The 25202-nt window shown below is 35.1% G+C and overlaps 1 protein-coding gene and 1 non-coding gene across 3 annotated transcripts in view; one reads left to right on the top strand and one right to left on the bottom strand.

Annotated features, from left to right (window-relative positions):
* The first annotated feature begins 518 nt into the window (after nt 1–518).
* Nucleotides 519–25202, top strand: part of CNTN5 (contactin 5) — a 1332234-nt gene continuing 1307550 nt past the window's right edge. For both annotated transcript variants that reach the window (XM_066253673.1, XM_066253671.1), the window contains exon 1: nt 519–785. The gene's annotated coding sequence lies outside the window, so the exon portion shown is untranslated. The remainder of the gene's footprint in view (nt 786–25202) is intronic.
* Nucleotides 15382–15518, bottom strand: LOC136321213 (small nucleolar RNA SNORA42/SNORA80 family). Its single transcript, XR_010728492.1, has one exon. It is a non-coding gene; the product is annotated as a small nucleolar RNA SNORA42/SNORA80 family (small nucleolar RNA).

Below are 25202 nucleotides of genomic sequence, written 5' to 3'. Positions count from 1 at the left end.
CCACTCCGGAGCCGCCCTGAGTGGACGCGGCGGCGGTGCGGGGGAAAGCGACCGGCCCGGGAGTGAGGAGGGCGCGCAGCCCGCGAGGACCGGACGGACGCCAGCCGAGCTCCCGGCCCTGTCTGCTCCACCATCTCGGACGTGAAATTGGGGAGGCTGCCGGTCCAGGGGGGAGGAGGGGAGGGGCGGCCCTCCGCGCCCGGCGCGCAGGGAAAATACCGGTTGACTGGTGAGAGGAGGCGAGAAACGTATAAAACCCTTCTGGAGGCAAAAAGACCTTTCAGCCTGGGGACATGCTAAATGAACCTTGGCGACGAGAGGCAGTGAGGCGCTGGGCGCGGGCGCCGGCGACAGCGCGGGCGAGCGGGGAGGGGCGAGGGACGCTCCGGGAAGGACACAGCCAGTCAGCGCGCGGGGCGCGGGGCGCGCGGGCGCATTGGCGGAGGACGCGCGCGCCCCGAGCGCCCCAGCCCGCCGCGCTGCCGCACCTGCTCCCATATAACCAACTACCGAGTGCGGCAGCCTCAACTGCGCGAGGGCGGCCGCCAAAGTGCCATTAAAGCTCGGGGCGGAGAGGAGGCGTTACCTGGGTCCCCTCTCCCGGGTGAAGCCGGGCCGCCGGAGGACTCCTCGTGCATGATTAAGAACTCTGCAGTTCTCTTCGGCCACAGCTGAGGAGGGACCCCCGGACCTGCTGCCCGAGAACTGCGCCGCCGGGCCGGAGGATGGGAGACGGGCACTGACAGAGTCGCCGAGGAAGGACAGGGGAGCCTGGCGTCTCAGTGGTAAGTGGCTGACATACATTCCTTTGCCGGCGACGGCTTTCTGTGACTGTGTACTTCATCTCCTAGGCGCTTACAATTTTTGACACGCTCGCTTTTGCATAGCCACCCTGTCTAGCCGTGTTGCCGGAATTTAAAAACTGTAAGATCATGCTGCTTCTTTTTTTAACGTGCCTTTTTTCTCTGCTGGGAATTTATGTCAGAAAAGTTGAAGTAAGAGTAAATATAACCTATTGGTGTATCTAATCATGCCATCCAGAATAAGAGTAAATAATTTCTACAACTAAACGGTAAGGTGATGAATGCCAGGATAGGGTAGGAATTTTTCTACAAAAGACACTAAATGTTCAGAAAACAGGATGCGTTCTCAGGTGCTGCATGTCTTATGATTGAACAGTGTGTTTGGGAGAATAGAGCCCAAATAGCTGGGCATCTGGCGGTGCAATAACTTGTTAAAATTCAGCAGGGATGCTCTATAAGTGAAGTTCTACAAAGTTCGAGAGACTAAAACAACAGTATCTTGGATTATGCTGAGATGTTTTCTGAATGTTGTGTAGGAATGCGATAGATTCTTTAAAAGAATGTGAGATTATATTCCAACATCCTTACTGAGTTTTACACTGAAAAGTGAGAGAGCATGTTAATTTGCAAGTACATGGATATGGCGTACAAAAAGCTGATAATTACAACCTCAAAAAATTTAAGTCTTTTCAACTAACTTTATTTAGGAAACCAGTAATCCACTAAATATTTTAGAATTATTTTATTTTTAAATTTTATAACCTCTTGAGCATGAAAAATACTATATTCATTGTGGTAATGTAAATGTGGGTTTGGAAGCAACAAACTTTTTAACTGTTGTATGTGAAATGCCTTATCTATATTCATCTACTTATTTTTTCAATTTAAAAGATAAAATCATTTATAGATACTATGCTTTTACCTTAATTCTCAATTTTAACTGTGGAATTAAAGATGTAAGACGTAGATGTTGGATATGAACCTTAGAAAATACAGACAAGTAAGTAGTGAGTCAAATTTAAAAATTAGTGGAGGCATCCTTGAGTACTATTGACTTGCAACAGTACTACAAAAATATTTATGACTATCTTAGCAAGCCTAAAAGAGTTCATCATTATTAATATTGTGACCTTAAATATAAAATAATTAGTAATGATATTTTTTCAGAGTGCTTCTTGTTGTCATAGTTAAAAAACTCAGAAATGTTTCTTTACATGTTTTCCTACTTCATACTCAAATTATTGTAAGTTCTATGTAAGTTTGAGTCTCAGAGGTACATGTTTCCTTGAATAAAATAGGAAAACCAATATCACTATATAAGAACATATCACATAAAACAAATGAATAAAAAATAAAAGATATTACATACAAAGACCAACTAAGTCTAGGGAAGGAAACAAAGCACAAAATTAAAGTTAAAAATTAAAAAAAAAAAGGAAATGTGATTTAAAAAATAAAATCAAATTTGAAAAGTGTCTTAGCTGGAGTATATGGTGAGATGATATAAAAGCATATTTGAGAACAGGAAATCAGTAAAATTTTTTTGCAATATAAATGCCAAATGTGTTAGATAGGGCTTGGTGGAACCTTTCAGTTGTTCATTTTTAAAACTTCGGAAACTAAAAAATGAGAATAACTTGATTTTGATTTCTCTTTGATTTTATTCACAACTGAATAGGAAGTTAAAATTCTGTAAAGTTAGAAAAAAGGACATTACTCTGATAGATTAACTAAAAGCCAGACTTTATAACTGTTGAGGCACATGCATTCTAGGATGTATTTGGAATTAGATCTGAGAAGCTACAGTTGAGGGATTTTTTAAATGGATCACTGAAACACCCTCTTTCCTCAGGTGAGCAACACTTCAAGTAAGAGGTGGTCTGACATCTTTATTAATTTTGGGAGATCAAGTAAACTCAAACCATGAACAAACTCATAAACTATGTTTATTTACAAATAATTAAAAATTAGTTGTGAAAGTATAGTTTAATTTTAAGGTTAAAAATGGGTCAGGTTTGACTAATATATACTTCTTTAAGTGTCTTTTTTTATACAGAAAACCTTTGCCACCTTTAGGGCAGAGTGTGGTTTTATGGTCAAACATATTTAGTGATTAGGAGCAGATGTTGGCAATAAAGGGTAGAGGGCTCTCCAGATGAAGGTACGGGGATGCTATGCTGGTCAAGTTAATACTGAGTTTGTCTTTTTCTAGATAGAAGAGAAGGTATGTTTATGGGAAAAAGAAAAGATGAAAACTTGCCTAGATGGCTGTAATAGTGTCAAGATAATTAGGCTGTATCTAAATTCTATTGGCTAAAACATAGTTTTAAAGTAGAGGTTAATGCCCCGCATCCATCAAGAAATAATTTAGGATTTATGAGGCCAAGATCTTCAAAATGTTGGATTTGCTGAATTTATCCTACCAGACATTTTTTGATTACTCATAGTCTTTGAATTGGTTGTCCCTTTTTAAATGAGTTCTTAAAAATTTACTGAGAGTTTGGAAATTTATTTCTCTTAAATAGGTCCCTATAATTTGCTGTCTCAAATTCTGACTTCAGGAGCTCAAATTTATTCACCTCTTTCTATTTCTGAAGATACAAACATTAAAGAGGTGTGTATTTCTGACAAGATATTTTGTAGATTAGTGTTATAAGATTGTGCTAATATGTTACATGAACTTCTTAGCACTTGGTAGCAGGAAAAAGGCTGTTCGGAAGTTCAAAGCAGTAGAATCTCTGCAGAGGTCTGTTTTGTGAGCATTTGTGATCAATAACTCTACATTAGAGACTAGTACATTTTAAAAAATAATGAAGTATGTAAAGCTCATTAACACTTAAGATTTAAGATTGAAAACTATTATGAACAGTATCCCATCTCCATATCCATATCATTTCAATTAATTTCTTTTTTAACATTTTTGATGTTCAAATGTATAGTGCTTAGAAAGGTTAGAAAAATGGAGTAATATTGGTTTATATTTTTTCCAAACACTTGGATAAATTTTTGGTTAATTATTTTTATTGAAATAAATAAAACAAATTGATAGTGCTTCATTGATAAAGTGGGTATGAAAGAAAATTTTAAATATTTTTATATGTTTACTTTTTAGGAAAATATAGTTTTATAATTGAATTTTCATCAGGTATTTGGCAGTGTTAAATTGTATCCTGTGAATTTGATATATGATATGTATTTAACTTTATCTTTTACCTGTGATAAATATGTACATAAGCTAAATATAGAGCATTTTCATGCCTATCAAACCCTTAAGTTAAAACACAGGTCTTTAATTTCATATGCCAGAGTAGTGCAAATTGTATTTTTGACAGTATAGCTGTCTTGATCATTAGTTCATATGACTTAAAAACCAGCTAAAATATGGAAGCTATTCTTTAGTATAGGGAAATGGAAATAAAGTGGCTATAAAGTAATTTCAAAAAATAAATCATGCTGTCTTTTTTATGACAATAAAATAATCACTGAATCCACCATTTCTTAAACTAATGTAAAATATTGTGAAATTTATTTTTTGTGAGAAATTTTATAATGTACAATCATGTCCTTTTCTTATGTGTTTCTTAAACTGAAATTCCTTGTGACTACTGTGGTTTCTGTACAGTTCCCAAACTGTTTAATTAGATGCATTTGACAACACAGGGGCAAAATTTTTTGTTTGTTTATTTTCTCATTTCCTCAGTGGTCCCTTAGAAGTTCGTAATTATCAAATAACTTGCTTCCTTATGGATACCATTTTTAAATTTATTTTTAACCAGTAAACTCTTTTAAAAGATCTGGCAGGAGTTGAACATTTCTTCTTATGCTAGTCATGGTTCCAAAGATTGCTTATTCTCACTTGTATAGCTCCCAAAAGTTGAGATCTTGATGGAAAGCAAGGTATTAACATATTTGGATGATCTTTCCACAAACAGACCTTTGTAGTTTGTATCTTAACTCTAAAATATGGACCTGCATAAGGGTTAAAGTGAATCATATGAACACTATAAAAATTTTAAGTAATTGTGTGTATATCAGGCTAGGAGGAAGATGAAAGTATTACATTTATCTGTGATCAATCAACTCTTTTTTTGTGACTGTTGACTGGAAAAATATAGTTATATACATAATATTCTATGAGAGGGATAGGATTCTGCTCCTTAACATTTATATAGATGTTAAATGCCCGAGAAATAGAACATCTCATCTTCAGTTATTATGTAGTAGTAATTACACCATATGGAGTTTAGGAAGAGAAATTTTGCTGATCACTTATGTGATAGAAGATGGTTGAATTTTCTTATACTTGATAGTCATAATATTGGCACAAACATTCATTATGAGGCTAAAATACTAGGGGTTTTTAATTGAAAGAGATATTATAATAGAGTAATTGTAGTTATGTGTCTAGAGCTGCAGACAGATCTTAAATGTAATTTTACAAATATGTTACTAGTTGCCGGAGTTGTATTTATGAGATAACCAGTAGAGAAATGATATGTTTGGTGAAAAATTTACATTTACATGTATAAAGTTTAATCTTTATTTTCTCAAATATTTCATTTTGCATTTAAAAGCATGAAATAACTTTACAGAAACTAAACCAAACATAAAGATAACAGAGATTTTAGATAAAAATATTATAAATCTTGCCCTGCCTGGTTAGCTCTGTCAGTTAAGAGCATAGTCCTGAAATGACAAGGTTGTGGGTTCAATCACCAGTCAGGGCACACATGGGAAGCAACCACTTAGTGTACCAATGAATGGAGCTACAAATGAATGCTTCCCTTATCTCCCTACTCTCTCCGTTCCTCTCTCTGTCTAAAAAAAAAAAAAGAAAGAAAGAAAGCCCTGGCCAGGTGCTTGGTTGATTGGAGCAGCCTCCTGGAGCATGGAGGTTGCTGGTTCGATTCCCTGACTGGGTGCGCACAGAAGCAGCTATAGAAATTCCTGTCTCTCTCTCCCTGCCTCTTCCTACTCGCTAAATTATATATAAATCCTCTAGGTTCATCCATTTTAGTTTTACATATAAACTTACTTTTCAGGGATGTAGTATTTGTTGAGATGCTATTACATTTCATAGTCTCTAAAATGACAGAATCAGATGAAATCCCTAGTGATGAACATCAGTATTAATTCGAAGGTACAGTGAGTTGCAGTATGAATTTGAAAAATATTTTTTGTTTTTAAGAATTAAATTTTTGTTTAATTGGGATTACATGATTATTAAATATAAAACTGTTTCCTGGGCACCAAAACAAATTTAAGTACTTGCAGATATTCCTGCAAACGTTTTGAAAGGTCTCATAATTAATTTTAGATTTTGTATTTTGCCACATTTTGTTATTTGAAAACTTTTCTGTTCATGTTCTTTTATTAAAGATACAGAGTAGCTTAATTTAATCCCATCTTCAAAAGTTAATAAAAATATTGGTAAGAGATCACTAATTTTTCTAATTTTGTGAATAGTGGATAATAGGAATTTCAAAAAACAATTTATAATAAAATTGGAATCTTTTAACTTCATAATTCAACTTCACATTCTTCTTTCAGTGCCTTTACTCCAAAAAAAAATGTGTGAGCTCGTGAATGAGAGTTCCTTATGCTTAGATAACCATCTAATTAAAAATAAACACATATCTCAGGGGTTATTGACAATTATGAGGACACTTAGGGAAAAGTGACAGAATAATACCATTTAGTATTGAAAAGAGCTTACCCAGCTCATAGTGTTACATATTTATCATGATGAATAATAAAGATATAGAAGCTAAGTGATATGTTCAACATTGCATTTAATGGAAAAGATGGAATTAGAACCCAGTTCTTTTAAATTTCTAGGTCAGAGCATTTCATAATTCATACCGTCTTTTGCTATACAAATCTTAATTTTTTATATCTACTCAAATTAGGACTTAAGTATATGTAATTTTCCTGTTGCCATTTCTTATCTGTAAAATACTGCCTTTTAAGATTAGAAAATTTAAAATCTGATTATAACTCTAAGTTAATATAACTCAGAGAAAACAGCTACACCCATGTTCTGTTGTTAACCAAGACTGAATATCTAGATAACTTAATTGCTAGATGTGAAATTTTTCACAATGAACTTAGCATGCACTCACCAACTAAATCAAATAGAAGAAGGTTTTTGACAGTTTCAGATAATAAACCTGGGAACTTAAGTAGAAAAAGAAAAGCAGTCTTTTCCAGTGATTATTTATATAAGACCTCCTTTTTTTGTTAATTTCTTTTCTGGATTGGCAGTGTTTTTTTTCTCAGTAATAAATTTTTAAAAAGTAAAGTTACTGATTTTTTTTTTAGAGAGAGAAGGAAGAATGAAGAGAGGGAGAGAGAGAGAGAGAGAGAGATCAATTTGTTGTTCCACTTAGTTGTGTATTATTGGTTACTTGTGTATGTGCCCTGCCTGGAGATTGAACCTGCTACCTTGGCATATCAAGACAATGCTCTAACTAAATGACCCAACCAGGGCCTCCGTAATAAATGTTTAATAGGAAGCTAAACAAAATAGATAACTAATGAGAAATATGGGTGAGAGAATATATAATATAACTAGTTTATGACTAATGGAGGAAATAAGCATGTAGGGTGAATGTAATTCAATGCAAAATGTTCAGTGATTGGGTTATATAAATATAAGGTGCACATTTTCAGTATTTCTTCTTTTAGAGACTGCTATTAGTTTCGCCTGTTGAATCTTTCCACCTTGGACTTTTTCATTTCAGCATTGGTTCTGTAATTGCTTAATTTACTTCTTAGAGCTTAAGTTATTTTAAAGTAACTTTGGTTCCAAGATTTACCTAACTAATGTAAATGCTGTGTTTTTCTATGTCTCATTATAGCACTAACTTTAGTAAATTAAAGCCATCTAATCTCTGATGATACATCCAAATCTAAGGTAAAATGAGTATGTCTTTGATGCTTTGAAAATATGCAATTTTTATATGTTATAAATCAGCTTGATTTCTTTCAGTTATTAAGTATGGAATATTGATGGTGCTGGTGATACTTATTTAACAGGGGTGGGTTAACTGTGAAGCTAAGGAAGCTTTGCCTACATAGACCCTTCCAGACAGTAGTAGAATAGCAGCAGCAGAGCAGTAGTAAACATTATTTACGTATTTATAATAGTATGTCAAATATAGGGAGGTGCTATGAATAGGGGATTTAATATTTGAATTTTATGGTGTAGAGTTGACTCTACAACTTACTGTATAATTTTAGAAAAGTTAATATTTACTTTGAAAATTAGAATAATAATTGTCATGAAGTTGTAATATTACATAAGACAATAGTCTATGTTTCACTGTGAAAACATGATAGTATTACAAACATCCAAAAATTATGTCTGAAGAAAGTTTTGGTTTCACTCCGATTCCTTTTCTAACATACAGGTTTTAAATTGTCTAACAAAATATTCTATTTTCATATTAGACACAATGCTGTCCTAATTGTGGCAGGTGATAATGAGATCCATAACTATGAGTATTTAAAGATTTTTCTTTGTATCTTACCTTTGATTCAAGTAAATTGCTTGAATAGGCATTTCTTACATGATTCACATTTAGCGTCCCAGGCGGTGGTGCAGTGCATCGGATTGGGTTGCGGGGGACCCAGGTTTGAAACCCTGAGGTCGCCAACTTGAGTGCGGGCTCTTCGGGTTTGAGCAAAGCTCACCAGCTTAAACCCAAGGTTGCTGGCTTGAGCAAGGGATCACTCGGTCTGCTGTAGACCCCCCCCCCTGCAGTCAAAGCACATATGAGAAAGCAATCAATGAACAACTGAGGTGCCGCAACAATGAATTGATGTTTTTTTCTCCCTTCCTGTCTGTCCCTGTCTGTCCCTCTCTCTGTCTTTCTCACTGTCACAAAAAAAAAAAATTCACATTTATAGTACTGTTGGAGATGCAAAGGAAGTAAGAGGTTTGATCCCTGATAGTGGAAAGGTGGAAATTGGTCAGCCAGGACACAGCATAATGAGAATCTTGAGAAATGTACCAGTAAACATAATGATCATGACATGGGTCACTCATGGAGGACCTGAAATTGTCATTGTGGGGATGGATTTTACCCCAAACTGAGAGGCAATAGGACTTGAAAGAACTTTAAATTATGGATTGGCAAAGACTCTTTTTCATTTGGTGGGAAAAAAAGCAGAATGAGATAGATGTGCAGAAAAAGTAGGAAAGTTAATTAATGTAAAGAAATAACTATTATGCAAAATGAGATTGTAAGACATATCAAATAAGGAGATGTTAAGAATTCTGGAAGACGTTTGACGAGCTAGGATTTTGTTAAAAGGAAAAGGATAATACCCAAGATTAGATGATTTTGAAGATGAGGCCCAGCCCCAGTTTTGCCCCTTACTCTTACTTGGAAAAGTCACTTCGCCAGTTTATTAATCTTTCCAGCAAGAGATTTCAAGTCAATAAACGTAAAGGATTTTTCCTTTCAAGTTTTGATGTACTGTAATTCAGTGGCTGTGTATGTTATGAGGTTTTGATGAAGAGGAAAATGGAAAAGAACAGAATTGTAGGTGTTGACAGCTGAGTTTGGGATAAATTCCACCAAACAGAGATAACTTTCATGGCATATGGGGAGGCCATGGACAAAGCACAGACTTGTTACAAGTTTAATCCTGACTCGACAATTTCACTGTGCTTACCTGAGCAATGCTGTAACCTTTCTAAGCTTCCATTGCTTTTTCTCCAAAAGGATAACAATAAATACTACCTCACAGATTTTTGTTTTTGTGGATTTTCTTGTTTGTTTTTGTAAGAAGGAAACACAGTTGTGTAGATTCAGGTGTTAAAATAATTTCATATCTCTAGGTATAGCTTCATACAAAAATATATTTTTATGCCTAAGTTTAAGAAATATTTAAAGGCAGAAAATTAATTTTTAAAAATTTTATTTTTATTTATTTTATTTTTTTAATTAATTTATTTTTTACAGAGACAGAGAGTGAGTCAGAGAGAGGGATAGACAGGGACAGACAGACAGGAATGGAGAGAGATGAGAAGCATCAATCATTAGTTTTTCATTTTGCGTTGCAACACCTTAGTTGTTCATTGATTGCTTTCTCATATGTGCCTTGACCGCGGGCCTTCAGCAGCCTGAGTAACCCCTTGCTGGAGCCAGCGACCTTGGGCTCAAGCTGGTGGAATTTTGCTCAAACCAGATGATCCCGCGATCCAGCTGGCGACCTCGGGGTCTCGAACCCGGGTCTTCTGCATCCCAGTCCGACGCTCTATCCACTGTGCCACCGCCTGGTCAGGCCAGAAAATTAATTTGAATCTTATATAAATACATCTGGGTACAATCATTTCCATTTTCCAAATATGAGGAAAATCATTTTTTGGGGGGACAACCTTGTACATATGCTGTTAGATGATTTCTTTTCATGTTCTTAATTTTACTTGACTATATTTAAAGAAATTGCATTTTTTGTTTAATTTTTTAGATTTTATTGTGTTTTGCTTTACCTGAAAAAAAGTCCTAATGCCCATTTGTAAAGTTGTTTAGAGTATAGATTTTTATTTTGGTGGGAGAGGAAGCTTTTTCAAATATTGTTTTTGAACTCGTGTGTTTGCAAAATGGTATAGAATATATTCCTTTGAAAATAATTAGTTACCCCAATTATTTTCTTCTTTCACTGAAATTGTATCTCTTTTAAATAATTTTGTTTCTCATGTTGCAAAATGGTATTTAATACTAATTTTTAAGACAAATGGAAACTACAGTCTTTTAAATTGTGAATTGTTAGTACACTTCAGAGCAAAATTAAAAAGATTCATCTCAATTTAAAAACATTTTACAGTTAAGCTTTTCTATAAGTGATATTTAGATATATTGTTATTTTTTGGCTCGTCTACTGTGATAATAAAAGTTATTTAAAAAGTAAATAAGTTTTATGAATAATATAGTAAATTATGTGCCACTTTAAATATATATATATGCTTTATATCTGTACAACCAGTCAATAACTTCCTCCGATAATTACTGATTATTTTACTATTACAGAATATATAACATAGTAGAAAGAAATTAAAGAAACAAATCTCAAAAAAATAGTTGTTTTCAAAAGAGTATGATAATACTATACTGGCTCCAGAGGTCCTGGATACAGAGAAAAAGAGAAAGGTGGAGAAAACCACAAAGCAGACAGGAGAGGGAGCTGATAGAAAGCAATTTTAAACTGTTCAATGAGAAAGTAATTAAACAAGATTTCATTTCATGAGATACTTTAAAAAAAAGCCTGGCCTTGATATTCTTCCTAAAACAAATTTTTATTTTAATCTTTTGTGCATGTATTTGTCTTATAACAGGCTTTAGATATAAATGCATAGTTGATTACTCAGGATTGTATATCGAAATACCATCTAGATGTCTTGTAGTTGTCTTGATAAATATTAATTTAGAAGAAAGAAATACCTAGTGTTCTCATTCTTATTTTTATTATTTCTCTTCTTTAGATATTCTGCATGATCAGTTATCTCCCACATGTTTGAACTTTAAAAGATGTTTAAAAGTTAAGATAGCATATCTTGATTTATTTTCAAATCATCTACCTTTTCTAAACGTTAATCTCTGTTTGGTTAGTATTTGTTCTTTAGCTAATATTTAAGCAAATGGTCTGAGATCAATATCTTTTTCATCAGAAGAAATTATTGTGTTTCTTTTTATCCTTTCATTTTAAAACATTAAGGTAATTTAAGTTTTTTCATGAGGGAAAAATAAAACTTAAATATAAATAGGTACATCCTCTTATTAATCTTTTGTCCCAAGGTAAAAAAAAATACAGATACCTTTTTAAGGATTAATTTTAAAGGCATTGTTTTGGAGAAGAATGACTTTCTAGTAACAAAAGAGAACTGTAACTTTTTTCTTAACCCTTTATTGATAAAGAGTGGAATGCTGTTTAAGAATGACTTCAAACATGATGCTGAAATACTCTGCATTGGATTACAAATGATCTGCTCTGTTGTATGTGTTGTCAGCCTGAGGACCACTGATTAAGCAAGTCTGACAAGTCAGAATCTTGATTGAATAAACACTATCATCTCTTTTTTATTCTAACATTTTGAAATGATGATGAGCTGTCTAAAAAGAATATAATAAAAGCTGACTTTTTGCCCTAAAATATCTTCTAGTCCTGCCCCTCCAAAGAGCCATGCAACAGGTTTTGTACTAGTTTCTTCCAACAGATGCTATTTTTTTTTCTTAAAATAATTTTGGGTGTCTACATAATCAATTCAAAAGGTATATAGTTTTTGAATACTATAGACTATTCATGATAAAGGTATATCAAAATTTATATAAATAATTCACTTAAAATTACCCATTTATTTTTATATGCAAATACATTTAAATATGAAATAAACATTCTTATATATTTATTTTTACATAAATGTGAGTAGTTATAGAAATAGAATTGCTAGGTCAGTGAGGATGTACATTTAAAATGTTGGATTTACTGCCAAAATGCCTTGCATAGGAATGGTTCCAATTAAAATTCCTACCAACAGCACATTAGAATGTCTATCTTTCTACATTCCAGCCAATACAGTGTATTAGCAACCTTCTTGTTGTATATATACCCAATGGAATAGATGAAAAAGTATCTTATATTTGTTTTAATTTAGACCTAATATTTTGAGCATTTTTAGATATTTATAAACTTTTTTTAACCTACTGTTTCTGCTCATCTTTAGTTTAATTTGAGTTCATCTTTTTCTTATTCCCTTTACATCTTTACTGAAAGCCAAGAAACAAATAGCAGCCGAAGTCAATTAAACATGCTTTGAGGCTTGCCAAAATTTCTAAGAAATAAAATGCACCTCTGGGAAAGTCAGAGATAGTTGTATCCTTTTTCCCCTTTCTCTGTATTAAAAAGATCCAGTGGAAGTATAACGAAGGAAAGATAATTCTACTTGGGTAGAGCAGAGAAGACTTCACACAAGGAAACATCTCTGGATAAATGAGCCCTGTTACATTAAAACCAGCCTTACAAATCTCACTCACTCAACACTGGTTTAGGACATCTTTCCCTGGAGTAGCATCTCCAGACTGTTTCTCTCCCTCTATTCATCAAAATGTCAGATGCCAAGTCATTCTCATGGAATAATCTTTCAAAGACTCAAGTCTAGTCATTCCATTTCTTCCTTCCTTCCTCCCTTCCTCCCTTCCCTCCTTTCCCTCCTTTCCCTCCTTTCCTCCCTTTCCTTCCCTTCCCTTCCCTCCTTTCTCTCTCTTTTCCTTCTTCCCTCCCTCCCTCCCTCCCTCCCTCCCTTCCTTCCTTCCTTCCTTCCTTCCTTCCTTCCTTCCTTCCTTCCTTCCTTCCTTCCTTCCTGCCTGCCTGCCTTTCTTTCCCTTCTCTCTCTCTCTCTCTCTTTCTTTCTTTCTTTCTTTCTTTCTTTCTTTCTTTCTTTCTTTCTCTCTCTCTCTCTCTCTCTCTCTCTCTCTTTCTTTCTTTCTTTCTTTCTTTTCTTCTCTCTCCCTTCCCTTCCCTTCCCTTCCCTTCCCTTCCCTTCCCTTCCCTTCCCTTCCCTTCCCTTCCCTTCCCTCCCCTCCCCTCCCCTTCCCTTCTTTGCTTTGAAAGCTTTAATGGTTGCTGCTGTTTAAAGAACGAGGCTCCTCTGCTTACCTAATGTATGCATTTTAGATTGAGCCACATCTCTTCAAAACCTGTCACTAATTTTCTCATCACTATACTTTCGCTGATATTATTTGTTCAGTCAAAAATGATGTTTCCAGCTATCTCTATGCAAAACGTAGGAGATCATAAGCTGCTATAAAGATAGAAACACATTTGATCATTTTATAAACTTCTGTGAATAACATAAAGAAGTCAAGTGTTTATTTAATTAAATTAGGCCTTTGTCCTAAGGCATATGCTCTAACATAACGTTTTGAAGATGTCAGCATTGAGAAATATTGCATAAGAAATAGTTACCTTTAGTGTAGTGAAATTGGAAACCTCTCAGCAACTGTTCTTACTGTACCTCTACATAAATTTGCATTTGGTCCTTGACCTGATATCATCAATTATATTGAATATTTGTGTAAGTTCTATTTTTCTAATTGTAATGAAGAAACCAAACTTGTATGTCTTTGACTAATTTTTGATAATGTTTTTAAACTTTTTAAATTTTTTATTTAAATTTTAAGATCCTTTTACTTACTGAATATTGTTACATCTGCATTGCTCATTACAAAGTATGTAACATTTCTTGTTATATAAACATAGGCAGTAGACCAATACCTATTTTAACACTAATGAAATACAGGCAAATGTTTTTCTTTTTTTTTTTTTCTTTCTTTTTTTTTTGTATTTTTTCTGAAGCTGGAAACAGGGAGAGACAGTCAGACAGACTCCCGCATGCGCCCGACCGGGATCCACCCGGCACGCCCACCAGGGGCGACGCTCTGCCCACCAGGGGGCGATGCTCTGCCCCTCCGGGGCGTCGCTCTGCCGCGACCAGAGCCACTCTAGCGCCTGGGGCAGAGGCCAAGGAGCCATCCCCAGCGCCCGGGCCATCTCTGCTCCAATGGAGCCTTGGCTGCGGGAAGGGAAGAGAGAGACAGAGAGGAAGGGGGGTGGGGCTAGGGTGGAGAAGCAAATGGGCGCTTCTCCTGTGTGCCCTGGCCGGAATCGAACCCGGGTCCCCCTGCACGCCAGGCCGACGCTCTACCGCTGAGCCAACCGGCCAGGGCCAAATATTTTTCATTTTATACATCATTTACAAATGTGCAGCTGTTCCACACAGTAAATGTTTTTAGCACAAAGATATCAAGGATATATATTATTTTATTACTTGTTTTAAGATATTAGGGAACGTTTATAATGAAGATGATGTGTCATATGGTAGATTTGAATTTTACTATTGAATCATATCACAAATAGTACTAATTAAAATGTCCCATCTGTAACCTAAAGTATAAACTTAACTCTTAGTTCTAGTTATTAAGTAATTCTGTTCCAATTCTACAAATTAGCAACTAGATAAAATGCCATCTTTTGCCCTGGCCAGATTATAGAGGTTGGTGATTCAATTCCTGGTTAGGGCAAAGACATGAAGAGATCAATGTTCCTCTCTCTCTCTAAAATCAGTAAAATAAACATTAAAATTTCTTTAAAATGTCATATTTTTATCAGATATCAAAGTTACAAGAATAATAAATAATTGAAAATTGAAAACGCATTTTAAGTACCTTTTTAATAATATAATATTTAAATTTTTTCTTTGATAACTTTCAGGGTCTAGTTTAAACTCAAGCAATTTTTTCCCCATTCTGGTGTATATTTTAACAATTAGATTAAAAAGTGATCCCATAAACTCAGTGTCATAACATCATAGTCATATGAGCATTAAAACATATTAAATGTATCTTAGGGAAAGAAGAATAAAAGGAAAATTCTGAAGAGGAGTTCTATCCTAACAGGCCTAAAGGTGCCTTTCAGCCTTTCAGATCATTAACTGTATTTAAGTCTAAGGCTAAGCTGTTACTTCCTTTATTCTCTATGCTTCTTTTTCCTTTTTTTTTTTTTTTTTTTTTCACACTGTAGAAGCCCCTTCAGTGCTCACAGCCCACAGGTAAGGAGGCCAGGCAATGGTTCAAGGCTGCAACTTACTCTGGCATGGGTACACTATGAGAGACCCACAGACAAGGGTCCACCATAAATCCATTACCATGCTCTGCTTCTTTTTCCTTTATCTTAAGAATGATTCCTTGAACCAGTCAGCCTTTCAGATCATTAACTGTATTTAAGTCTAAGTCTATGCTGTTACTTCCTTTATTCTCTATGCTTCTTTTTCCTTTATCTTAAGAATGATTCCTTGAACCAGTTTCTGATGACACAAAAACCTGTGTCATCAACAGGAGTTGCTATTGAACTGCACAAAGGATCAACCCTCTTATTTTTTCCATTACTAGATAAACTCAGAAAAGCCAAACTGCTGTTATTTGTATTCTCTTTGCCTCAGTAGAAAACACTAAGAGTAAAAATCAAATCAGAGACTAAGACTTCTTTTTGAGGTCGAGAAAAAATAGAGTTTACAGGTATCAGGCACAAATATACAGTAGCTGAAGTCACAAACGTTCCAGTGTGCACAGTTGAAATTACCTTCTCTTAAGATTTTACAAAAAGGTAGGCAGTTGATTGAGGGAAGGGAGGAGCAAGTGTGTATAGTTAGTGCTAAGCACTTGATCCGACATCAGGAAAGACACCAATTGTATAAACTTATGTGTTCCTTGTGTTGAGAAATAGGTAGCTTGGAGGAACCAGCAGTACTCTTTATCAAGCATTTAAAAGAAATGTTTCCTTGTATACCAAAAGTTCTATAAAACAGTTTCTGAAATTTTTACATTTAAAATAGATGTCTAGCATCTCAGAATATTAATAAAAAAACCCACCACTCAAGTGAATTTTATATATCCATTTAAACTTGTTCAGTTTTTTGGGAATGCATTTTTTTAGGATGACGGGGGTGAAGGGGATTTATCTTCCATTTGGTTTTATAGTTCCATAGGCTGTAACATCTGTCTGATAAGAACAATCACCCAGCAGGTATTTGCTCAATATCAGATGAATGGAAATGTGGATATTCTGGGCTCCTATTGCTGAAGTACCACTTAGAAGGGGAAAATTTACTTGAAAAAAAGATGCGAGATGATTAAATATAACATAAATATATGTAAATTTGACAGAAAATAAAATATTTATATAATTTATGCACTAGAACCAAAACCATTTTATTTGTTTCTATAAATACATTTTTTAAAATTACCAATACTATGAAAATTCTCAAAGCTGAGGGCATACCTTAAATTATTAGTTTTGGTAAAAGCTCCTGTAGCCATTTTATCATAAAAATAATTATATACTTTAAATACATTATATTATTATAGGAGATAAATATTTTTTCAGCCTGATTAATTTGCAAAATGCAGATACTTGATAATATTTGGTGCCATTATTTTAGGCTTTATATTTGCCAGTTGACTGCATTTCTTTCCATATAATTTGTTTTAAAATCCTGAGGCTATAAAAATCCAAAGGAAAAAAAAAGAAAAAAATATTAAGAGATTGTGCCAAAAAAAGTAAAATAAAAGTAAAAAAATAAAATTCAATTTAGTCTGCATTTATTTGTTGTTTACTATGTGTAGGGCAAGTTGACACTTGGATGACACAAATGTATTTTTATAAACAGCAGTATAACAAGTTTTCTTTGAACATTTTATGCAGAGATCAAAGTCTCACAGTATTCATTATTTAATGGTTTTACTGATGCGTATATAGCAATGTTGTGTGTGATTTTTAACTACCTTTTTATGGCTAAAGAAGAAAGGGCTGTCACAAATCTGAAGTATTTATCATTAACATTTCTTTAGTAACAATTTCCATGCTCATTAGATACTTAAAAAACAAAACTGCAAAATGTAATAAATGACATTTCAAATAACAACAACAAGCAATAACTAGCAATTTAGGAGATGATAAACCAACTCTATAAAGAAAAAGGAATGTGACTTTGTTTTAACTTGAACTATTCTCCTCAAATCTAGTGCTTTATTTCTCATTTCTTCAATGAAAACACAAAGATGAGTAAGACATGAGCCCACCTGCCCTTGAGTGTTCAAAACCTTGCCTGTCAAACTTTTTAAAGTTTAGGTGTGGGACAGCTGTGTTAGACTTGCTTGCTGGTATTGGCTGTAAGCACTTTCCCTAATTGGTGCATGGATGTGTAGCAGCGCGAGTGTATGGTTTATATAAGGCTAAGGGTGCTTGTGCTCCAGAGATTGGGGATTGCGGATGTGTGGATTGCCTGACTGCCACTGTGAGGGGCCATTTTTCCTGTTTGTTTGCCTGAGGGGCGATTTCCCCTACCTGTGTGCTGTTGTGAGACTTTATTAAACAGAATAGCCCAACCCTTCCTGGCTCCACAGTTTTTCTGTCATCTTCCGGAATCCAATGTGAACCTGCCTTGCCTCGGCCACTGGCATTATACTATGTCTCAGCTTGTTTTCATGAGCTTATAAACAAGTTAAACAACTGTTCTATTGCTCCTGTTCAAAAAATTGCAGCTTCTAAATATATTTTTCATACAATTATTTTCATTTTATGTGGTTGTGAAAACTTATTTGTAATTTTTTTTGAAAGAGCACAATTTATGGAACATTTACATGATTTTTGGCAGTTATGTTGAAAGTACCATGGCTCTGGCCAGTTAGCTCAGTCAGTTGCAGCATCGTCCCAAATGACAAGTTGGCAGGTCAGGTCACAGCCAGTGAGCAACCAGTGAATGCACAACAAAAGTTGAATGGGGAGTGAATGCTTCCATGCCTTCCTCCCCCTTCCTCTCTGTCTCTAAAAAATATCAATCTATCAATTAAGAAATATGTTTCTAACATATTTTTAAAATGTGTATTGAGAGTTAATTTTTCTATTCCTTTTTTTTTTTTTGCATTTTTCTGAAGCAGGAAATGGGGAGAGACAGACTCCCGCATGCGCCCAACCGGGATCCACCCGGCACGTCCACCAGGGGGCGATGCTCTGCCCCTCCAGGGCGTCACTCTGTTGCGACCAGAGCCAGAGAGTTAATTTTTAATGCCTTTTTATGATAAAAAGCCCAGTAAAATTGGAAACAATGTAAGCTGTTTGACAAACATAGATAACTGTAAAGCTTAAAATAATATCACGACCCTCCTATTTGAAGCATTTTGTTATATCTATTCCATGTGTTTCATCCTAATTTCACCATCACTAAACTAAGTTTTAAAACGATAGTAAATCAGACTACTCTAGTGATGTCAGTTTACAAATAAAATTGAAGGTGACTCAAAACACTAAATTAATGGAGTGAATTTAAGATATATTCAAAAAAGGTTCCAGTAGTCCTATACAACCTAGGGCAGAGCAAGGGCATCTCAATCCAAAGGTGGTAGCATGAATTGTGCTGGTGCTACCATGTTAAGATATCAATTATTACAAAGAAAAAAGAAGCATGTCAGCAATTTTAAACAAAATCAATATAAAAATGATTTTATTTTTTAGGTTTTTCTCTATTTTCAGGGATTACTCCATATAAGTAGTCACAAAATAAAAAATCTTTCTCAGAATCTTTAAATATTTTCACATTAATTAGTTATGAAATAAATTACAGGGTAAGAAGCAAATGTAAATTAATTGTTCATATTGTTTTCACTATTTGTGTTTGTATAGACTTCTAAGTTCTAGTGCATCATGTGTACCTTACAGTTTGTAGTAAGAGATTACATCATTCTGCAGGTTTATTTTGGCAGAGCCAGTTTCTTATCAATTGGTGGTACACCATAAAGGTCTGTATCATTTAGAAAAGAAACTCAAGGGGAATTTATAATGACATAGCACTACCACTGTGGCATTACTTACATCCTAAATCCACATCTGAGGCGAAGATGATTTCTAGACTGCTGAACTTTACCAGAAGTGGTTCACCTTTACATTTCCCTCAGAATACTTTCATTATACAAAACTGGCCTAAAAACTTAGAAGTATGTGTTTGAAGACACAGCCAATTATATGTCAATTCAGGATAACTATAATTTTGCTACTGCTTCTGCTGATGGCTCAATCTATCATCTGTTTACCTTTCTGGGATTTTGGAAACAGTGTGATAGGATGTGTCATGAGGACTCAGTGCGGTAGAACCTATTGGTTAACAATAGTCATCACAGAACTGAATCACCTGGGTTTCCAAATTTAGTAATTCTACCTGAACAGGTTATGTTCTCTGTGCCTCATTTTCCTCATCTGTAATGGCTGAGTTACTTAGTAAATTGAAAGTGGCCTGCTCAGTTCATGTAACTTTAGCAATTGATTTAACTGTATTTGCATCTTCACCTGAGCTTCAGAGAGGAGTAAAATAGAGAAATGAAGGCATGAGGTGTCAGATTTTCACAGAAATTCTCTTGCTGTTCTTTGAAATACGACTTAAATGAACATATTCTCTTGTACTGACTGTAGTTCCTGGTTAACCGGATTCCTTCATGGGCCAGTTCCTTCAGAAGTATATAAAAATGTATTTATCATTGCAGAATGAAAACCTACATGAAGCACAATAAAGATATATATATATATATTCTCCAGAAATACAAAGAGCAGAAATTGAGAAAACAGGAGCAAATTAATATCACTTTCCCTCATGTCCTTGTATGTTTATTTCCCTTATATCTGGTCTCTGTATATCCCTATCATCAACTTTTTGATGACACTGATAAGGACTAAAAATAAACGATTTTATATTTTCATTTTTATTACCACCCAACATGACTCTGATTCTATTTTTTTTTCACATTTCCCATTTAAAAAGGGAAGAATAAAATCTTGCTCTGTTCTATTTCTTTAATTTCCAGAGAGTGGGTGATGGTGAGAATCTAGCTGATGGTGAGAATATAATGCAATAAATTAGTTTCTATGATAACTGCTTTTTTGTTGTGTAGCAGAGTAAACAGACATTAATTTAAAACTTGTAAATTGGAAATCTGGGGCCCATTGTAGTATAGCCAGTAGAAACACATTCCTTAAGAATTTGATTACTTCCATAATTCTTTGGTATGGAGAATTACTGCCAAACAAAACAGTCAACTTTCTTGAGATGTATTGACTGACAGTGTAGTAGAATGAAAAGTAGAAAATGAGAACAGGAGGAAAATATGTATTTTAGACAATATAATTTAAAAGACAAAGCAAAGCAACTTTTTTTATGTTTAAAGAAAGTAAAGAGGAAAGGTGGACAATAAATTTATAATATTACTACTTGAAATATATGAGCTTTTTTTATTATATTTTGATGGACAATGTGTTGTTTTTTATTTAGATTAACTCAACTGTTGGTTTTGGTCAGAATAAAACAACACTCCTATATCAGAATTAATATTCTAAATAGAAAAAAATTATAAAAAATCCATACCTTAAGAAATAAAGCTTTTTTTTAATTGAAAGATAAAATCCACATATTCAGTTTAAGATACTTATGTTTTTCTGGTAAAAAATAGGCTCTTCAATGGTAACTTAATATATTTTTAAGTGTTGCACATGTAATTAACTGTTTAGTGCTTTGCATATATTTAGAAATTTATAAACTTGAAGTTTTTCTCAAATTTTCAAAATTTTTATTTCCTTTTTTTTTTTTTTTTGTATTTTTCTGAAGCTGGAAACGGGGAGAGACAGACTCCTGCATGCGCCCGACTGGGATCCACCCGGCACGCCCACCAGGGGCGATGCCTGCCCCTCCGGGGCGTTGCTCTGCCGCGACAGACCAGAGCCACTCTAGCGCCTGGGGCAGAGGCCAAGGAGCCATCCCCAGCGCCCGGGCCATCTTTGCTCCAATGGAGCCTTGGCTGCGGGAGGGGAAGAGAGAGACAGAGAGGAAGGAGGGGGGGGTGGGGGGTGGAGAAGCAAATGGGCGCTTCTCCTATGTGCCCTGGCCGGGAATCGAACCCGGGTCCCCTGCACGCCAGGCCGACGCTCTACCGCCGAGCCAACCGGCCAGGGCCAAAATTTTTATTTCTTAAGTAAATATGGCATGAAAACAAATATATTCTAATATTAAATAATGCTTTTTGCATGCAATGTATTAATACATATTTTTAAATGATAACATTTCCTTAAATGAATCTGTAAAATTATTAATATTCTTTATATGTAATTTGTATAATACATATAAAGGATATTAATAAATTATAGCTATATTTATAATTATAAATAATTGTATATAAATTACATATATGCATATATGTACTATTTACACATGTATATTCATTTGCATGTATATTAATATCATACATGTATATTATATAATACTGAAATTATATTATAAATCAAGTTCATAATAGTATCATTTAACATTGCCAAAGTAATTAAAGGAGATGAAATAAGATAACTATTAAAATAGAGCATTAATGATTTTCTGATGTCAGTCATATTAGGGAAAGCTGTTTTAGGAGGCTTGTATAATTTCTTCATATACATATTATGCTTACTTAATTGTAAGCCATATCTCTTTTATAATGTATTTGAAGAAATGCATTTCTAATTGTACCATTTTATTTATATCCAATATAATGGCATCAGTGTACTTGGTCCCAAAGGCTAAGAAACAAACAGCTGAATCATTAATGCCACCTAGAAGTTTTCCCCTTTTGAGACTTACTTAATTATCAATATCTATAGCAACTACAACCCATAATGCTGTATCTGAAAGTACAACATTCATTTGGGATATTCAGCATATCATTCATAAACTTTCCTGTGGTGATTTCATTTAGCATGCCAAAAAATTACCAAGGGCAGTTTCATTACTAGAAACAAGTCTGTTTAACAAGCCTGGTTTATTTTTGTAAATTTATTTTACTTCAACAGTCAACAGTGGGTATTGATTACCCACACTGTTGAAAGCATTGTACTGTGTATTATGGGGAAGTCATTACATAGGAAGTAAAATATTTGCTCAGAGAATCACATACTTTCATCTAATGAAGAGAAAAAGGAAGACTTTATACAACTGATTAGGTATTAGTTAATCCATCCATGTACTCTTGATCATTCGTTGATGGGAGTTTACTATGTATTTAAATTTTTTTAGGTTTGATATTTATATAGCTACACAAGAAAGTGTTTATACCCTTCAAAACTCACAATGGACAGGAAAGTCACGCTCTAATTACCCCAGAAGAGTAGAAGAACAATTTATTATTACAAGGAGTGTTAGGGAAGCAGGATGGGAAAGCAAAGTAGCTTTTGATTGCCTTAAAGGAAGAATTGCATTCTGACTGTTGGAGATTGGAGAAAGTAAAATTGGAGAAAATAGCAAAAGCAAAGGTACAGAGTTGACAAGAGCAGTTATGTTAAGGCATTTGGGAAACTGCAAATAGTTTTTAGTACAGGGGATCCTTGGGGTTATAACATAGTTTCTTTCCTACGACAGTGACATAACCCAAATTTTGGTGTAAGTCGAAACACCCTAGCCTAAGTCACTTACCTATCCTAACACAGTTGTGAAATCATAATTTTGACCAGGGGTCTCAAACTCGCGGCCTGCGGGCCGCATGCGGCCCGCCCACCAATTTTGTGTGGCCGCAGACTGGCTCGCAGACTAATCCACGAAGTTTGATTAGTCTGCGGGCCGCACAAAATTGGTGGGCGGGCCGCGAGTTTGAGACCCCTGATTTAGACCATGAAAAAAACAAACCACAGAAAAATGAAAAGGACATAAATGTACTATAGTAACAGAAAAAAATGACAAAAAATGAGTGTAAAAAATAAATAGTTCATCCACGTAGTCTGTAAGTACAATGCTAACAGTTAAGCTGAAACATTCATGTCTCAATTTTTTTTTTTTTTTTTTTTTTTTAATTTTTCTGAAGCTGCAAACAGGGAGAGACAGTCAGACAGACTCCCGCATGCGCCCGACCGGGATCCACCTGGCACGCCCACCAGGGGCGACGCTCTGCCCACCAGGGGGCGGTGCTCTGCCCCTCCGGGGCGTCGCCATGTTGCGACCAGAGCCACTCTAGCGCCTGGGGCAGAGGCCAAGGAGCCATCCCCAGCGCCCGGGCCATCTTTGCTCCAATGGAGCCGTGGCTGCGGGAGGGGAAGAGAGAGACAGAGAGGAAAGCGCGGCAGAGGGGTGGAGAAGCAAATGGGCGCTTCTCCTGTGTGCCCTGGCCGGGAATCGAACCCGGGTCCTCCGCACGCTAGGCCGATGCTCTACCGCTGAGCCAACCGGCCAGGGCTCAATTTTTTTTAAGTTTTAATGGGAGTGTCATAAACTTGAAATGTCATATGTCAAGACTGTCATAACCCAGGGACCCTCTTATAACCAAACAAAGTGTGTGTGTGATATTGAGGGGGCAGACAAAATTGGGGAATGTATGGTGATATGTATGATATATATTCAATAGTATTGTGATATATACATATTAAATTTATGTACCTATATACACACATATACATAGAAACAAATGACAGTATGAATGAATAGGCTCTCTTGAGCAAAATGGATGAAAAAATTGTGAAAAGTATTATTGGAAACTTTAATTAAAGACTTAAGTTGCCAAATATTTTTGGAAGAGGAGTTAATGTGGTCAAGTGTTCACCTGTAAATCGTATCTAGTGGTTACCTATTGGCTGTGTTGAGTTGTATGAAGAGGAGGCAGTCTTAATAGATGAACATGTGAGTTTATAGAAAATGTTTATGTCATGTTATTTCTACTTGCTCTGTGGGTTTAGTCTTGTACTCTTTCAATCTATGGCTAATGCTATCACAGGAGAAAAATTTCTACTTAATTCTGATTGTGTCTTACACACCACATTTAGAATAACTAGAAATTGAACTTCAAAAATTTGACTCTAGTACATGGTGGATGCCCAACTTCAGAGCATGATATACAAAGCTGTTATCCTACTTTAGACTCAAATTCCTCCATGTTCGTTTCACCACACCTTCTGTTTCAGAACAGCCATTCAGCACAATTATCTTTCTGGCTGTAAAAGAAAAAGTTTAAGACAAATATACTATGCATCACATTTCCTATCTCTGGCATACAGTCATTCACAAATAAATGAAGAAAGAACTGGATTCACATCTGCTTTGAATCTGCTTTTATATGTTTAAATTTTCAAAATGCCTATTCTTAAAGTCTTCAGTCAACTAATTTTTTGTTTATAGCCTGAAGTCAAGGTTCGTCTATTTTCGTAGGAAACAATTTTGGGTAACAGCTAAAAGAAAATGAAAATCATGTACATTTTTCTATACCCTTCTGGGTTCATAAGTACTTTGGAGTCTTTTATGTCATCCTCAGGACTTTCTCATGCTACCTCTCAATTTTTTTTTCCTTTTTTTGTATCTGCATCTGAGGTTTCCACTAATAAATGAACTTATTGATATACATTTGAGGACCCTAGAGTATATGTTCCTGAAATTATTCTAGATATTTGTCTTTTTTTTTTTTACTTTAGAAAGTTTTGCCCTAAGGATATTATCCTATTTTGAATGGAGATTAACTTAAAGATAATTGGGCTTTGTTGGTTTCTAGCTGGTTTTAAGAGAAGGGGAATAGGATGGAAAAGGAAGTTCGGTTTTCAGGTCATAGAGGAGCACAGATTGAGGGATGACATCTGGTAAGATAAAGCCTGGGGCTTCAGTTGGGGTTCAGTAGGATCTAACTGAGAGTTTTAAAATTTCCTCATTTCTTTATTTGCCTTTTCCAAGGAATATTTTAAGGACGGAATTTTTAACCTGAATTTCTTTTGGAAACTTCATCTTTCCAGTTAAAAATGAATCACAAGAATAATACTGTTTGTGTCTAAAAGTCCTCAAAGTGGCAACTGTAATTT

This window comes from Saccopteryx bilineata, chromosome 1 (assembly GCF_036850765.1).
Source record: "Saccopteryx bilineata isolate mSacBil1 chromosome 1, mSacBil1_pri_phased_curated, whole genome shotgun sequence".
In the NCBI taxonomy this organism is placed as follows: Eukaryota; Metazoa; Chordata; class Mammalia; order Chiroptera; family Emballonuridae; genus Saccopteryx; species Saccopteryx bilineata.
This window is presented reverse-complemented; position numbering and strand designations above follow the sequence as displayed.